The sequence below is a fragment of the Conger conger genome, chromosome 15 (assembly GCF_963514075.1).
Source record: "Conger conger chromosome 15, fConCon1.1, whole genome shotgun sequence".
NCBI classification, from domain to species: Eukaryota; Metazoa; Chordata; class Actinopteri; order Anguilliformes; family Congridae; genus Conger; species Conger conger.
The window spans coordinates 27956846-27972498 of NC_083774.1; positions in this window are offsets into that span (position 1 = coordinate 27956846).

Consider the following 15653-nt stretch of genomic DNA (forward strand, 5'->3'; position numbering starts at 1 on the left):
AGGAGTGGCTGTGTGTGAGTGGTGCTCTGGGCCTCTCTGAGACAGCCGTGTGTATGCTCTCCGCCTCGCGCTGAAGCCCAGTGCTCCTGGCCTGAAGCATCGCGGAAGCTGGGTGGAGTGGCCTGTAAAAGCCAGTGTTTTAAATCACGGCGGAGATGAACATTTCACATCCTGCTGATACCTGTACTGTATGACCTCAACCAGCTACTCCCTCAGCCTCCACCAAGACATGTACACTCCTTCTCTTTCGCTTATTCACTGCAAGTGTGTGTGTGTGTGTCTGTGTGTGTATGTCTGTGTGTGTGTGTGAGTGTGAGTGTGTGTGTGTGTGTGTGTATGTGAGAGAGAGAGTGTGAGTGTGTCTGTGTGAGTGCGTGCCTGTGTGTGTGTGTGTGTGTGTGTGTGGGTGTGTGTGTACGAGTGTGTGTGAGTGTGTGAGTGTGTGAGTGTGTGAGTGTGTGAGTGTGTGAGTGTGTGAGTGAGTGAGTGTGTGAGTGTGTGTGAGTGTGTGAGTGTGTGTCTGTGTGGGTGTGTGTGTGTGTGTGTGTGTGTGTGAGAGAGAGAGAGCGTGAGTGTGTCTGTGTGAGTGCATGCCTGTGTGTGAGTGTGTGAGTGTGTGTGTACGAGTCTGTGTGAGTGTGTACGAGTCTGTGTGAGTGTGTGTGTGTGTGTGTGAGAGAGAGAGTGTGTCTGTGTGAGTGCGTGTCTGTGTCTGTTTGTGAGTGTATGTGTCAGTGTTTTTCTATGTTTGTGTCTTTATGTGTGTTTGTGAGTGTGTAGTTTTGTTTGAGAGTGTGTGTGCCTGTGTGTGAGTGTATATCTCAGTGTGTGTGTTTGCGTGTGTCTGTGTGTGTGTGTGTGTGTGTGTGTGTGTGTGGTGTTTGGTTTTGCTGAGCTGACAGTCAGGCCTAAAATCCCTCTTCAAATGAAAGTGAAATAAGGTGCAGAGCTCATGGACGCAGGGCTGCTCTGTAACTCAGAGCTGATTCAGTGCAGGGCGTCTGGGCCCTGTGGATGTACCAGGAGAAAGAGCCTGACAAACAGATTGCTCTCCTGCACCTCTCCCTGCTGAAAACCCCCCCAAGCCTTCTGCACTATACTGTGTGTGTGTGTGTGTGTGTGTGTGTTTATGTATTTGTGTGCGTGTATGGATGGATGTGTGTTGTGTGTGAGTGTCTGTGCGTGTGTGTGAGTGTATGCGTCAGTGTGTGTGTCTGTGTGTGTGTGTGTATGGATGTGTATGTATTTGTGTGCGTGTATGGATGGATGTGTGTTGTGTGTGCGTGTCTGCGCCTGTGTGTGAGTGCATGCGTCTGTGTGTGCGTATGGATGTGTGTATGGATGTGTGTCTGTGTGTGTCTGTGTGTATGTATTTGTGTGTGTGTATGGATGGATGTGTGTTGTGTGTGCGTGTCTGCGCCTGTGTGTGAGTGTGTGTCTATGTGTGCGTGTGCGTCTATGCGTGTGTCTTTATGTGTATGTGTACATGTTTGTGCATGCGTGCTTCTATGTATGTGTGTACCCCCATGTACGTGTATGTGTATGTCTTTATGTGTGTGTGTTTGCGTGCGTGTGCATGTGTGTGTATCCGGGGAGGAGAGTGCGATTTCTACACAGAACAGCTTGCACGCGGTACAGAATGAACGCTGGGCACACAGTCTCCATGTGTTGAGCACTGCACCCCACTGTACCACTACTCCCTTTGCATGGCTTCTCTTATCCGTCAGATGCCCTCAGTGGGTGATTTTCGGTCCTACCCGTCTCCCTGTGTGTGTTCCCTATGGGTCTGGGCGGAGCCCCAGCGTTCTATTAAAGAGTGATTAACACACACGAGGGGGGTGGGGCTGACCTCACAGCCCAGTGCACTCTGGGAAATTACAGCATCCATCATTATTACACCTAACAGAGTCACATCCAGTCCCTTCCACACCCTACACCTGTCCTGTCCTGGACTACTACGACTAATTTTGGGGGTGTGTGTTTAAATTCGCAGCAGAGATTTCAATAACTTCGCTTCCTGCTGTTAGCTGTACTGTATGACTTCAACCAGATACTCCTTCAGCCTCGGCATGGACATGTACTCGCTCATCATATCGAATGAACGTGTGTGCGTGTGTGCGTGTGTGCGTGTGTGCGTGTGTGCGTGTGTGTGTGTGTGTGTGTGTGCGTGTGTGTGCGTGTGTGTGCGTGTGTGTGCGTGTGTGTGCGTGTGTGCGCGTGTGTGCGTGTGGCTATTAGGGTCTGCCAGACCCTCACCACCCTAACCAAAACAAAGTCTTTCTTTAATATTTGATTTAATAAAAACTCAAGCTTTTAACAGTAATTAGGTCCACAAAGAAGTTACACTGTACTGTCGAGCACAGGAAAAATACAGACATCAAAAAAATGCAAAACAGAAGAGACTTGAGAGAGAGGAAGGGGGTGTAAGGGGAATTCTGTGCTGACAGGGCTCCTCTCGGTTCAGTGAAAACCGGAGACGGGAGTGAGCTGTGAGTGGGCGGGCACACTCGATTAGGCGGCTTCCGGTTGGGCAGCGGCCTGGCGACTGGCCAGAGTTTTGGAGGAGAGGAGGCGGAGCTTGGCGGGAAGTATAACAGGCTAGGATGCGGGGCCCAGCTGTCAGTCACAGTCTCTCGGGGGGGGGGGGGGGGGCGGCTCGCTGGGGAGCGCGCTCCTCTCGGACGCCGGCGCGGTTTCCACGGTGACAGGCGAGAAGATTTGCGTGTCATTTCCTCAGCCCAGTTATGCAACCCAGACCCTGGGCCCTTGTCCTCCAGCTCCTCACTCCCACAGAGGGGAGAGAGTCAGAGTGCTCTTCACTTAGAGCAGGAGTCAAGGCAAACACGCCTGTGATCACAGGCCAAAAATAATCTTCTCACCAAACCACCCAGAGGCTCTTTCTCTGAAGGAGGGGAACAGTGGATGAGATGGTGTTTGTGTCTGTGTGTATGTGTGTATGTGTGTATGTGTGTCTGTGTGTCTGTGTGTCTGTGTGTATGTGTGTATGTGTGTATGTGTGTGTGTGTGTGTGTGTGTGCGTGTGTGTGCGTGTGTGTGCGTGTGTGTGCGTGTGTGTGCGTGTGTGTGTGTGTATGTGTGTGTATGTCTGTGTGTGTGTGTGTGTGTGTATGTTTGTGTGTGTGTCTGTGTGTGTGTGTGTGAGTGCGCGTATGTGTGTGTGTGTGTGTGTGTGTGTGTATGGCTGTGTGTGTACATGGGGGTGTGTGCTTATATGTGTGTGTATCTGTGTGTGTGTGTGGCTGTGTGTGTATGTGTGTGTGTACCTGGGTGTGTGTGCATATGTGTGCGTGTGTGTGTGTGTGTACGTACATATGCGTGCGTCTATCTGTATATTCATCCCTGTATATTTATATCTATCTGTGTGTGTGTATATATGTATGTAAATGTTTATATGTATCTGTACTACATTAAACACTGCCCTGTACAGCAGGGAAAACCGCTCTGTGTTCTGTCAGCTCTGTTTTGTTACCACAGTGAGATCCCAGCAGACGAACACCTGTTTGTCAGTAGGTTCTGCGATTCCCAGCATACCCTGCATCGTGATGGACTGGAGCATGTGTGCAAGAGCAATCTCTTACAGTGTGTGCGCAAGTGTGTGTAAGTAGTGTATTTCAGCGTGTGTGCATGTGTGAGTAGTGTATTTCAGCGTGTGTGCATGTGTGAGTAGTGTATTTCAGCGTGTGTGCATGTGTGTGGGTAGTGTATTTCAGTGTGTGTGTGTGTGAGAGAGTAGTCTATTTCAAATTCCCTGCCAATAAACAGGCCAAAAGGCCCAGAGACAGAGTGGGCCTTTTGGCCACGGCCAAACTCAGTTCCATCTTTACGATAGGAGTTAAGAACCGCCAATCACACAGGTATGGGGAACCGTTCTCCTATGGGGAGAGGTGGAACACCTCCTTGGCCCCTCCCTCACGCAACATCACATGAATTATGTTGTCTCTGAGGTTAGATATGCATAATTTCTCTATACCATTGTTGGAGTATCAGTGCCAACTTAACATGCTATCTGTTCAAACTGGGCCAATTTGTTTTAGTTTCACTCTGAGGACAGGAAAAGATGAAAGTGTGTCTGGTGAGACCTCTCAGAGTGCGAGAGAGCATATAAATAATGTATTTCTGTGCACTTTGGTGATATTTAAAAATGCATTTCATGGCGATAAAGCATTTATTTTTTTTCAGACAAAGAGAAAGTGGTCTTTAATTAAAGGTTAAATTAAATTGCTGTAATGCAATTTCTCCGGCTAGCAGAAATTGTTTATTTTGAAGGGGTTCTTATGATGTAAGCTGTGTAAATTGTCAGTAAGTGCGTCATGGTCATTGTGAACACAGGCTGGGCCCAGCAGTGGCACACTCGAGCTTCAGCCAGACGTTCGCAGCAGTACGGCTATGAGTGGGCTTAAATCAGTCGGGGGGATTCAGGGCCCCCGTCATTTGAAACTTCGTTCAGTGGGATGCTCGTGAGTCGGTCCGTGTGGCGTTTTGACCTACAGGAAAATACAGATTACTATTGAACAGATTACTTATATTATTATAGAGTTTTTCTGCGTCGGACGGCAGGGGAGTTTAGAATAATGATACCCCGGTGTGTTGGAGCTCGGCGGGCCTTTGGGAGAGAGACGCGGTGAGCAGATTGGAAGTTCGCAGTCCCGATTTTAAAGCAACTCGTCTCTCTACCAGATGGCTGCGGATCTGAATCCACGGCGCTGCACTGCTGTTGTGCCCCGGAGCGGCGTTCGTACCCTGAACCCGAGCTGCGTCAATACGCAGCTGTAGAATGCATAATGCGTGCAATGCGCGTTACGTATGCCGCCTTGCTTAAGGCCATCGGGTAAACAGATAAAAAATAATTACAACAATGATGGTGGATAGAAAATTAACTTGTAGGCAAAGTAAACAAAAATACGCAAGTTTTGAAAGCATCTTGGATGGGTAAATGCCTGCTAACACTGACGAAACATGACCTGCAGCGCAAGTAGTTGCTGATTCTAATGTTTAATTCAGCAGCTTTTCTTATTTTTCTTCTATTTTCCAAATATGAAAATAAGTTGGTCGGTAAATTAAGCGATTACTTGCATGGTGAGTGGGGCCGTTGATATAATTTGGCTGATCTAGCGCATGTGGAGAGAGCATTACAACTTGGCGCACAAGGGAACTGTTTTGGGTTATTTAAATGTCAGTAACCGAAATTCTTAAATCGCTCATTTTAAACGTAGTTTATTTGCGGCCTCCTACACAAACCTAGTTTACTATTGCCGCGTCGTCGGTGGCTGCGGCATAATTTAGATTAAAAGGAACTCTAATAACACGGGATGAAGCACAATGGCCAGAGAACACGTCGCACTGCGAATCTGAATTGCCCGCCTTTCGTCTTTAGGTCGCGGCAGCAGAGTCGCAGCATTGGGACAATGGTAGATCTGAGGAGAACATATTATACAAATCTGAAGCTGCTGCGAGCAATTATTGGCCGCGCTTGTCTTTTACACTGTGAATGGCTTGTGAAAATTAAGCCGTTTTCCTCGTTTTCGCCTTCGAAGCCGTGCTGCTTTGTTAAAATAAAATAATTAAATATATTGCTGGCGGAAAAGCATGTGGCAGAGCACATTACATTGGTGCAATTATAACTAGCGGCTAATTTTGTGCAATCAAGTAATTACATAGCTAAGAGATCATGCTAATAACAAAGACAGCTGCACAACCAACTCTTGAGGGTTTAATCAACACCGAGAGAGTAGCTACTCTTAACTTTAGAGTAGCCTATATTTTATCCTTGTCGGACTCCCATAAACTCCCATATTTGTACTGATTTAACATAAATGATATCTAACTGACTGTCTGATGAATGCAGCACATCTTTCTCGTCCTTACTAACGAGCTGGGCCACGCGCACACTTTATAGCACAGTCGATAAAGTAGCCTAAATGTTAATTCTCACCTTAATGTGCGCTGCATTTTACTGACGTGACTGGGACAACTCGAATGCGGCTGCACACTCAGCTTGAGATCGTTATCATTGAATTGTGTCCTCACCATTTCTTTTTGTGCTGACGATTATGTATTGTCTATACGATTGGTTTAAACTCATAAACAATTTAGATTGACGAACCACTGGATTATGTTCAGTGTGGGAGTTATTTTTTTATTTGTGAACTCTTTTTGTTCAAAAATTGAATGAATTTGATTGATTTTACATGGCATCAAAGCGTGTTGCGACCGAGTCCTATATAGCTTACACCATTCACAAGTGACTAGTTGGCTATTCGATGACTTGATTTTGCCCAGGCAGAGCTTGCAAGATTGTAAAGGCAAGCGCTTTGGGTTTTCACTCCGCTGACGCTGTTCTAATTAGGCTACTGCACGCTCCAATGCTACAATTGGGGAAAACGGACTGTACTGAAGCAGGAAAGCAATTGTAAATGGCAAGACATTGGCCAATAAATAATTGCTATTTCACTGATCGAGTATGCCCATCGTAGCGAGTCATGGTTGGGTAATAAAAACGCGATGTGAATGTGACCGGAGCGTTTTTCAATGAGAGGGGCTTGGCCAGGCGCAGTCCCTAAAATAGGAAATGTGGCTCACAGAGTCGTTGTTCACTGGAGGGGACAAGCCAGATATTGCTCCGTATCACGTATCATGTCCCCTCGTTTAGCCCATGCTCACATTATGTCGAAGATAAAAATGTAGGCCCACTTAATGATTTTTGTCTTTTGATTTCAAAAAATATTTATATATATATATAATTTATATATAATACTTTGTTCTCCTTTTCTGAAAATAGATAAATACATTGAAATTCATTTCTAGAGAAATGCTAATGTATTCCGAAAACAATGGCACGTTATCATTGCGGAAAGACTGCCGAACAAAAGGCCTTTTCATTGCACGGTCTCAAGCAGTCCTGCCTGAGTTCACTTCTTCAATCTCCGTGTTACTTTTACGGAACATAGATCCAGCACAGAATACATTAGCACGGCGATAAACCTCTTTATTACGCAGTAGCTCCAGCACGTCTGACGTGAGCTGTTTGCAACAGCAGTCGAAGTTAATCAAGCCATTCACATCCTGTCTCAGCGTGACATTTAATCTAAATAGTTTGAAAAGGTGTCTCGTCGTTTAATTAAAACGGGAGTAGTCTGCGTGAATGGTGTGTCGTCGCGAGGGTCGGCCAGATTCCCGCTTCCAGGAGGAGATGGACAGCGCCCTTTCAGTACTACGGACAGCGGGCGGGCGCAACCTCCCATGTCAGAGAAAAACAAACCTAGCGGAAGCGACCGCACGTTTGCACCGTGTGCTCTCTCACACGAATTCATGTTCACCAGATACAGTTACCACGTGACAAAAATATGTTCTAATCCATGAAGTCGCACTCGAAGCTAAAGGCACGCGCTGCAGTAGGGCTTGCCCCGCTGTCGTCAGTTTTGTTTTTTAGAAATATTTTTCCCCGATGCTTTTCAGGCACCCCTCCTCCCCAACTGAACTGCAGAGCTGATGTTGTGGAGAGACGTTCCCCTGAACGTGTGATGGTTTATTCAGCATGGACTCGGTTTGACACGAACAAACAGGAAAGGGCATGTTTCTGGCACATTAAATTTAAGCACCAGTCAGTATTTAGGTGTTTAAAAAACTGAAACTGAAGAAGGATGAATTGGTTACTGCCATAGTTAATCTAAAGTGTGAAAACACTGACCTTTCTGTCGGCCGTGAAGAGAATGAGTGGGCCAGGTTGGGCCACCGCCACCTAAACAGTGTCTTGGCCCACGCTCTCAGAAATACAGTGACAGTATTTCATACATTTTCGTTCTTCAAGGACCAAATTTCCCAAATGTATCCTGAAAGTACAGTAATGTTCTCTTTGGGTAAAAATGAGTACATTTTCCAAAAAATTTTCAAAAAAGTAAAAAAAAAAATATAATCCTGGCGAGGGGTACAATTTTATGCACCTATAAGGTACCACTGTCATGCTCTGCGTTCCCCTGCTTAGCGTTTCTGTTTTCCCGTGTTGTTTTTGTGCCTTATGTCCCGCTTCACTTTCTGTAGTTTCAATTTTTTTCTGTCATTCAGTTCCCCTGTGTCTCTTTACCGGTTTCTCTCCCTCACACCTGTCTGTTCAATCGCCCTGTTTGCTTTACTCGTTGCCAGATTGTAATGTGTGTTAGCCATTCTCTTCCGTGGTGTTCAGTGCATTGACCTGTTTTGTGTACTCCGGCCTCCGTGGACTACCCTTCTGTCTTTTTTGGTTTGATTTTCTGTTGCCAGATTTTGACTCACGATTCTCAGATCACATTTTGTAAAAAGCAGGAAATTCGATTCGCATACTAGTTAGCTAGCTATCCTACACAGCTAACATTTAATGTCAGTTAGTGTGGCTTGGTGGTTTGGCAAGAAAACTGGTTACACCAAACCTTCTGGGTTTCAACAACGTATTGAGGAAGAATTAGCACTGTAGAAGATCCCTCAGACAATCTCAAAGCTAAAGAGGCACTTCCCTAAGTACCGCCCACATCACTGCCTGTGCTATCCCCGGACCATGCAACCCCGATGCCCAGTGACCGCCTCAGATTTGTGGGCTAGAGATGAGCCTGCCAAAATTGCACACTATCCCGGTCACTGGCGAGAGTAGAGGTTTCTTGTCAAAATGGTTTTCCAACTGGATCCAACTGGATCCAACTGGATCAAATCGAGCAACGGGACAACGATTGGTCACTGGCCGAACAGTTTTGCAGTTTTTTTAAATTGCATTTTTTACAATGAAATTATTTCATTGTTCATGCTGTCTTGCAGTGTAAAGCTGAACCTGAACCTGCTCGGGGTATGGGGCCTCTCAATAGGGTTTTTAATTACAGTATATCAGAGTTTCCTGTAGCTACTGTTAAGTATGTCACACACACATGCATGCGCACACGATGTATCACGGTTTGACAGATGCATGGCAGTTTGACAAATGCATGTTAGTTATGGAGTTTTGTGTCAGTCAGCTGTTTGACAGCGTGACCGGGTCGTTAGTACGTGAGACACATGGAAGTAAAATGTTTGGGTTCAAGCAGGGCACGCCATGGACCTCGTTCATTCATATTCTGTTAAGAGCGTGATATATGCCGATCTGTCATCCGCTCGTTTTATTTTACTGTGCACGTTTTATGTAACGTAGGCTTTCTGAATGCACAAATGCCGGCCCGATTATTGGGTTGCCGCGGGTGATGTCAGCACGTGCCTGCGCTGGCCTTTATATGATACACATTCCATCCTTGTATTGGCCCTGTTGTCTTGTGAGATTTAACCCTTTCAGGTGTAAGATAACAACTATGTGATTAGAATGTTTTCAATTCAATATTACAACGCTGATGTCAGTTCTAGAACACTCATTTGGAATAAAAAAAAACACATCAAAAACTCTTCAAAGTGTTAACATACTCGTAAGGCTTGGCGTTCTCTGACCTGAGTTTTGTACAGTAGTACACTGACCGCTGATGTCATTTGCAGGCGTGGCTGAATGTTTAACAAGCTTGTTGGGAATAGGCAAAAAAAAAACAATGTTGGGTCTGCAATGACTGTCTGTGTGCACTTTAGTTCTGGCCTAACGAGTTCAACACAGACCCAACAATATCTCTGGCTGCAGTGCCCTTTTTCTTTGCTAAATGCGCATTGCCGGGATAACTGAAGCACGTGCAGAAGAGCCGTTGAAAAGCCAAAGGGAAGACATTAGGAGCGCCTCACGCCTTGGCAGTGCAGGGGAGGGGTGGGAAATGCGGGACCTGATGAGATTAGGCTCTCTGCAGTCCTCCGAGGGGCGTGCGTCTCGTCGCGTCTGGTGTAATATCCGAAGAGTGGGGGACGGACGGCATAATTGGGTCTCGGCGTGCGTGGCACGGAGCTCTGCCTGCTCGCGAATGGAGACGGCCGCACTACCCCCGCTGTGCGGCTGACTTCTCACCCACGGACACCTAGAGGGGTGAGAGAGGGAGAAAACGAGATGGGCACAGATAGACAGGGAGTGAGAGAGAGAGAGAGTGCAGCACACACAGTGGGACAGAGAGAGAGGAGGAGACCCGGAGAGATAAGATGAATTCTGCACCGTTATCGGAAAGTGTTTTTGTACACAGATAGCTGTCGATGTATGGAGCAGCGTGCAGGATTTGGAGCCTCTCTGTGAAGTAGGCTACAGAGGGAGGGTGACAGGGAGAGATGTGTGGCTGGTGGGAGTTTGCAAAAAAAGCTGGATTGTACTCCAGTGGGGCTAATATTATTCATACCCACACTACCACACTCGAGGAGGTGTGAATACCAAGGACCATTCTACCATTCAGTTTGACTGTCCAACAGCCCCCACCATTAGAAAATCTTATTTTATTTTTCTGAGCGACCTGTAAGGAAGTTAGATGTACCCCATGTGTATACACGGCGCAGTCATGTGCGCCCAAGCCTTATAGGGGTGGGCCCATTCACTTAAATGAGCCGTTGAGCCTCATGAGTAAATGAGCCTTCGCCAGCAGATTAGCTTGCATGTTTACCATCTCCTGCCACCCCCCACACCTGCCCAACCCCCAACCCCTCCAGTCTGCAGCCTTTCCCACGGCAAGAAAGGCTAGAACCGTGCCTGGTAACAAAACAATCTTTTATCTTATGTTATTTCACGTTGTTGCACGGGCTAAGCTACGCCAGAGAAAATGCTCCGCTGTCTTTAAGTGGGTCTACTGCGGTAACATGGGCTTCAGGCTCGAATTAAATCAAAGTAAACACAAGAACAGATCAGTGTCTAATCGTTTAGAGAAACTCGTGAAAACGTCCCACCCCTAGCCATAACAAATAGATGCTAGCAGCTACATGTCTGTGTCATAAACTAAACGTTACCGCTTTTTGACTTTTTCACCCTCAAGAGCAAATGACCTACAGTAGTGTCTCCTATGTAGTTGGCTCTGTCTTGGATTGCCAGCTTCCAGTGCTAAAGCACAGGGGACAGTCACTAGTTCGAGGTTCTGAACCTTTCAAAGACATCTCTCTTTCCCTTTATATTTGTTGACATGTTTTTAGCTGCCCGCTCAGGAGGGGCTCTCCAAAGACTGACTGCAGCAACTTAAATAATTTAAAGAATTTTGACTGTTCAGGAAAGCTCCACACACACATTTTTTGTAGCTGAGATGAGGCCGAAGCATTCAAGCGCTATGGAGTGTTGCCTTCAGAAGTGAAGTGCTGACGTGCGAACGTTCACGGTGAACTATGTTTGCAGCTAACGGTTACGATTTTAAATGAACATTCCATTTTGTTCACCACCAACGCATTTCGAATACAAATGGATGCGACTTAGATCTAACAATGCCAGCTAGCTGATTCGTTGCTTACCTGTGATTTACTTTTTTAAGGTAAGAACAAATATTACATTAATTAAAGTCTATTATGACAGCCACATAATTGTACATTTTTGTGCGCCACGAACTACCTTTTCAAACTGTTAGCTAACGTTTCAAAAAAAAATTTGAATACGTTTGCGAAAGTTAGCTAACGTTTGCCCTCTTGAACAGACGTCTATTGTTTGACAGTGGTCTTATATACCGAACTGTAGTATCACCAGGGCTGAACAACCAATCAGAGTCTTTGTACTTGTGGTAACAAATCCAGGCAGTGATATAAAGCTTTAAGTGGAAACGCATTGCATTCTTATTTCAGCACTATGGAGTAAAAGCTGAGGTTCATGCCCAGCCAATGGGGAAAGAACACATGTCTTTTTGCTTTTAGGTGATGAGCTGACAGCTTCCCCACACCCGGTGCATTGAGAGGTCTGGTGGCTCATGAAGGATCGGTTTGATTGACATATCAGTTAAGCTGCCAGTATCACTGATTTAGTGTGAAGGCTGTTCCGCTATGAAACAAAATGGCTGCACGGATCACATGTCACAAAGGGTTTCAAAATGCTGCTATTGCAGAGGTGACCATGACTTCATAACACAGATGCATCCTCTGCCGGATGTGATTGGCTAAACAAGCCATTGGCCCCACCCAAATACTCTCTCACAGCCCTCCCCACCTGCATCTTATACTGCTGTGCGGTAAGTGCAGTTTTATTGCAGTCTTCGTCAAGTGGCCAAGCTGTGGTAAATAAATTAAGTCCATTTGTATGCAATGTACCAGCCGAATGCAGTTCTATCAATGGAAATTGCCATTGTTTGTGCTTTCCTTCCTCCGTGCTTACCTGTAGCACTGTCAGTTTATTGTTTCTCACACAATGAACACAACATCGACTCTCTGTTCTGCTTCATCCGAGCATCTGTCATACCCCCCCCCCCCCCCCGCACTCTCCTGAGGTGCGTTCGAAGTCAGTGAACGTTCACGGCAAACTATGTTTGCAGCAAACAGTTACTGTTGAACGATATTAAATGAACATTCCATTTAGTTCACCACCAAGACATTTTGAATACAAATGGATGCGACTTGGATTAAACAATGCCAGCTAGCTGATTCGTTGCTTATCTGCGATCTATTTTTAAGGTAAGAACAAATATTACACTGATTAAAGTGTATTAAACAGCCAAATAACTTTTGTTCTCACAGCGTCTTCCCTGTCGGCAGCCATTTCTGTTCGTGGCATGCTACCTTTTCAAATAGTTAGCTAACGTTAGCTAATGTTCGTAGCTAAAAAACGTTTGAATATGTTCGCGAACGTTAACTAGCGTCTGTACGAACCCACCTACGGTACCGTATATGCTGTGCTTGGAACCCTTAACCACTGCTTGTGGCTGTTTATTATTTATATTTAGCTTGCATCGTTACCAATACATTGCCACAATAGCTCTCACATGTCACAATGGTACCAGTGTGTCACAAAAGCGAAAGGTTGTCCCAGTCACGCTGGCTCTCACTCGGTGAGGAACACAGGGACTCAATGCGGCTTCTCTCTGCGATGTCAGAGGTCATGCTTCTAATATCAAGAGGGGATATTTTGGTCTGGAATTTTTAGCGTTGCGCAGAACTGTTAAAATGGCAGCGCAGTAAAAAGGAATTGCGTCAGCGTGGGGTTGTAGCTCCCCTGCGAGTACAAGCATTATTCCTCAGAACAGAGAACAAAGTGTTTCAGCCGCCAGGTCTTCATCCGTGGCAGGAAGGCTGTTTGTTCTCTGCTCTGTCAATAAACCCTACCCCTCACCTGGGACCCGCTGCGGATAACTCTGCATTTCCGCTGCGCTTGCCACACACCTGTGAGCTGTGTGTGGGTGCGTGCGTGCGTGTGGGTGTGCCGGTCTGCGTGTGTTTGTGTCCGTGCGTACGTGTGTGTGCGAGAATGTGTATCTATGCGTGTGTGGATGTGTGCAGGTGCCGGTGCATGTTTGTGTGCGTACGTGTGTGGGGTGTGTGTGTATGGTGTGCATTTATGCATGTGCATGCATGTGTGCGTGTGTTTGTGTGCATTTATGTGTGTGTATGTGCATGTGTGCGTACGTGTGTACCACAGTTTTGTATTCCTGAGAGTAACACCGATGTTCTCCACTGCTGTAAGCCACTCCGTATAAGAGCCTCAGTCAAGTGATTGTAATGTATATTCTGTAACGATGCAAATGTAATTAGTAATTAGTGCCTTTGTATGATTAGTTATTTGTCTGGACGCCTTGTAGCCACTGTGATACATTCAGTGTTTCCATGTGTGTATGTGTGCTGTCTATATGTGCACCCGGTCCATTGGTCTGAAAGAAAAGCAATCCGGTAACCTGCCTCCACTCAGCTCTCCATGCAACACAATGGGAACATGATAACAAATACATCTCTGGCAAAGAACAGTGGGATTCGGCTCCCATAGAAACGAGAAGCTCAGGAGGGGGGGGGGGGGGGCACGTGACATCACCGGAGGCTAGGACCCTTCTTATTCTCCGGGCGGGATGACACAACGCTCGACTGACCAATCAGGCTTTCGGCACGGCGGCGATGGCCAGGACACGGAGAATGTTTAGCGCGTGGCGTGCGCTCGTTGTAGGGGGCGTGGGGATGTCACACTCAGGCGGCGTCCGGCCGTGTGTGTGTGTGTGAGATGAGAGTGGAGACGGCTCTGAAACCGCTGCTGCCGTTATGGCAACGGTCAGGAGGACATTTTCTGGAGAAGAGAACGTGCCGGAACATGCATATGCATACAAGCACATACGCACACATGCAGGCACACGCAGACACATACAAGAACATATGCACACATGCAGGCACATGCAAATTAATACAAGCACATGCACATATGCATGCAGGCACACACATACGCATAACAAGCACATATGCACACATGCATGCATGCATACACGCATGCATTCAAGCACATAAGCACACATGCATGCAGGCACACACACACACACACATACAAGCGCATAAGCACACATGCATGCAGGCACACACACATACAAGCACATAAGCACACATGCATGCATGCAGGCACACACACACATACAAGCACATATGCACACATGCATGCAGGCACACAAATACACACACATGCATGCACACACAAAACCTCACACTCACACACACACACGCAAACACACGCACACGCACACACATGCCCCTATGAGATGGATGAAGACTCCAAGCTATGTTATTAAACCCATTAGAGAGACTCCCTTCTCACCTCTCCTTGTAAATCTGGGGATTAAATATTTATCTTTCGGCTCTGCCTCACTCACTCACTCACTCCTTCTTTCTCTCCCCGTTTCCCTCCACCTCTCCTCTCAGTCATTTTCTGTCGTGTTTTCTTCCTCTCCGTTCCCGTTTCCATGCCGCCCACCCTGTCTCTCTCCTCTTTGTCTTCCTCTCCCTCTCTCCGCTGTACATACAGTGTGCTCTCATCTCTCTCTCAATCTCTGGCGTGTGCTCTCTCCAACTTTCTCGCTCGCTTTCTCTCCAACTCTCTCGCTCCATCTCCTTCTCTCTCCCTTGCTCTCTCTACCTCTAGCTTTCTATCTTTCTCTCTCTCTCTGTCTCTCTCCCTCACTCTCTCTTTCCCCACATCTTAATTCAATTCAAAATGCTGCATTGGCATGACAAGATACGGCTTCTGTTGCCTAAGCACAGAAAAGAACACAAACCATTGAACACATGAACAATATACGTGCGTGGACATACAGTTTACAGACATATAGGCCGACCAAAATAGGCTCTCTCTCCCTCCTCTCCTTCTCAGGGTTACACGCAGTGTGCTCTCCGGCTGTTTGTGTTTACGCTGCCTCGTTCATTCTACTTTCTCATCGTCCGTTAATATTTCAGCGGAAGCTGCCCCTGGAACCAAAACTGATTTCTCTCTGTTATTTCATCATGCTTTAAAAAAAAAAAAATTTTTTATTCCTACAAATTGTTCAGTCGAACGTAATTTAATTCAACTTTCTTAAAAATGCCGACCAGTTTGAAAACGTCATCCTGAATTCAGCATTCACTAAAATATACATAGAAATGGGAGAAAGACACTTGAATGTATGTATTATTCAGTAGGTATAGATCCAAGCACAAATTTATGAACAACTGAAGCACAATGAGAACTTTTCTCTGCTTTATATCCAGATATCCTTACAGTTCATACACTGACAGATACGTTTTTGCTGCCAGTATCTACACGGAGCCAGGCAACATTTGGATTTTATCCACACGTTTATCATTTTCAGCTGATTAAAACAGTG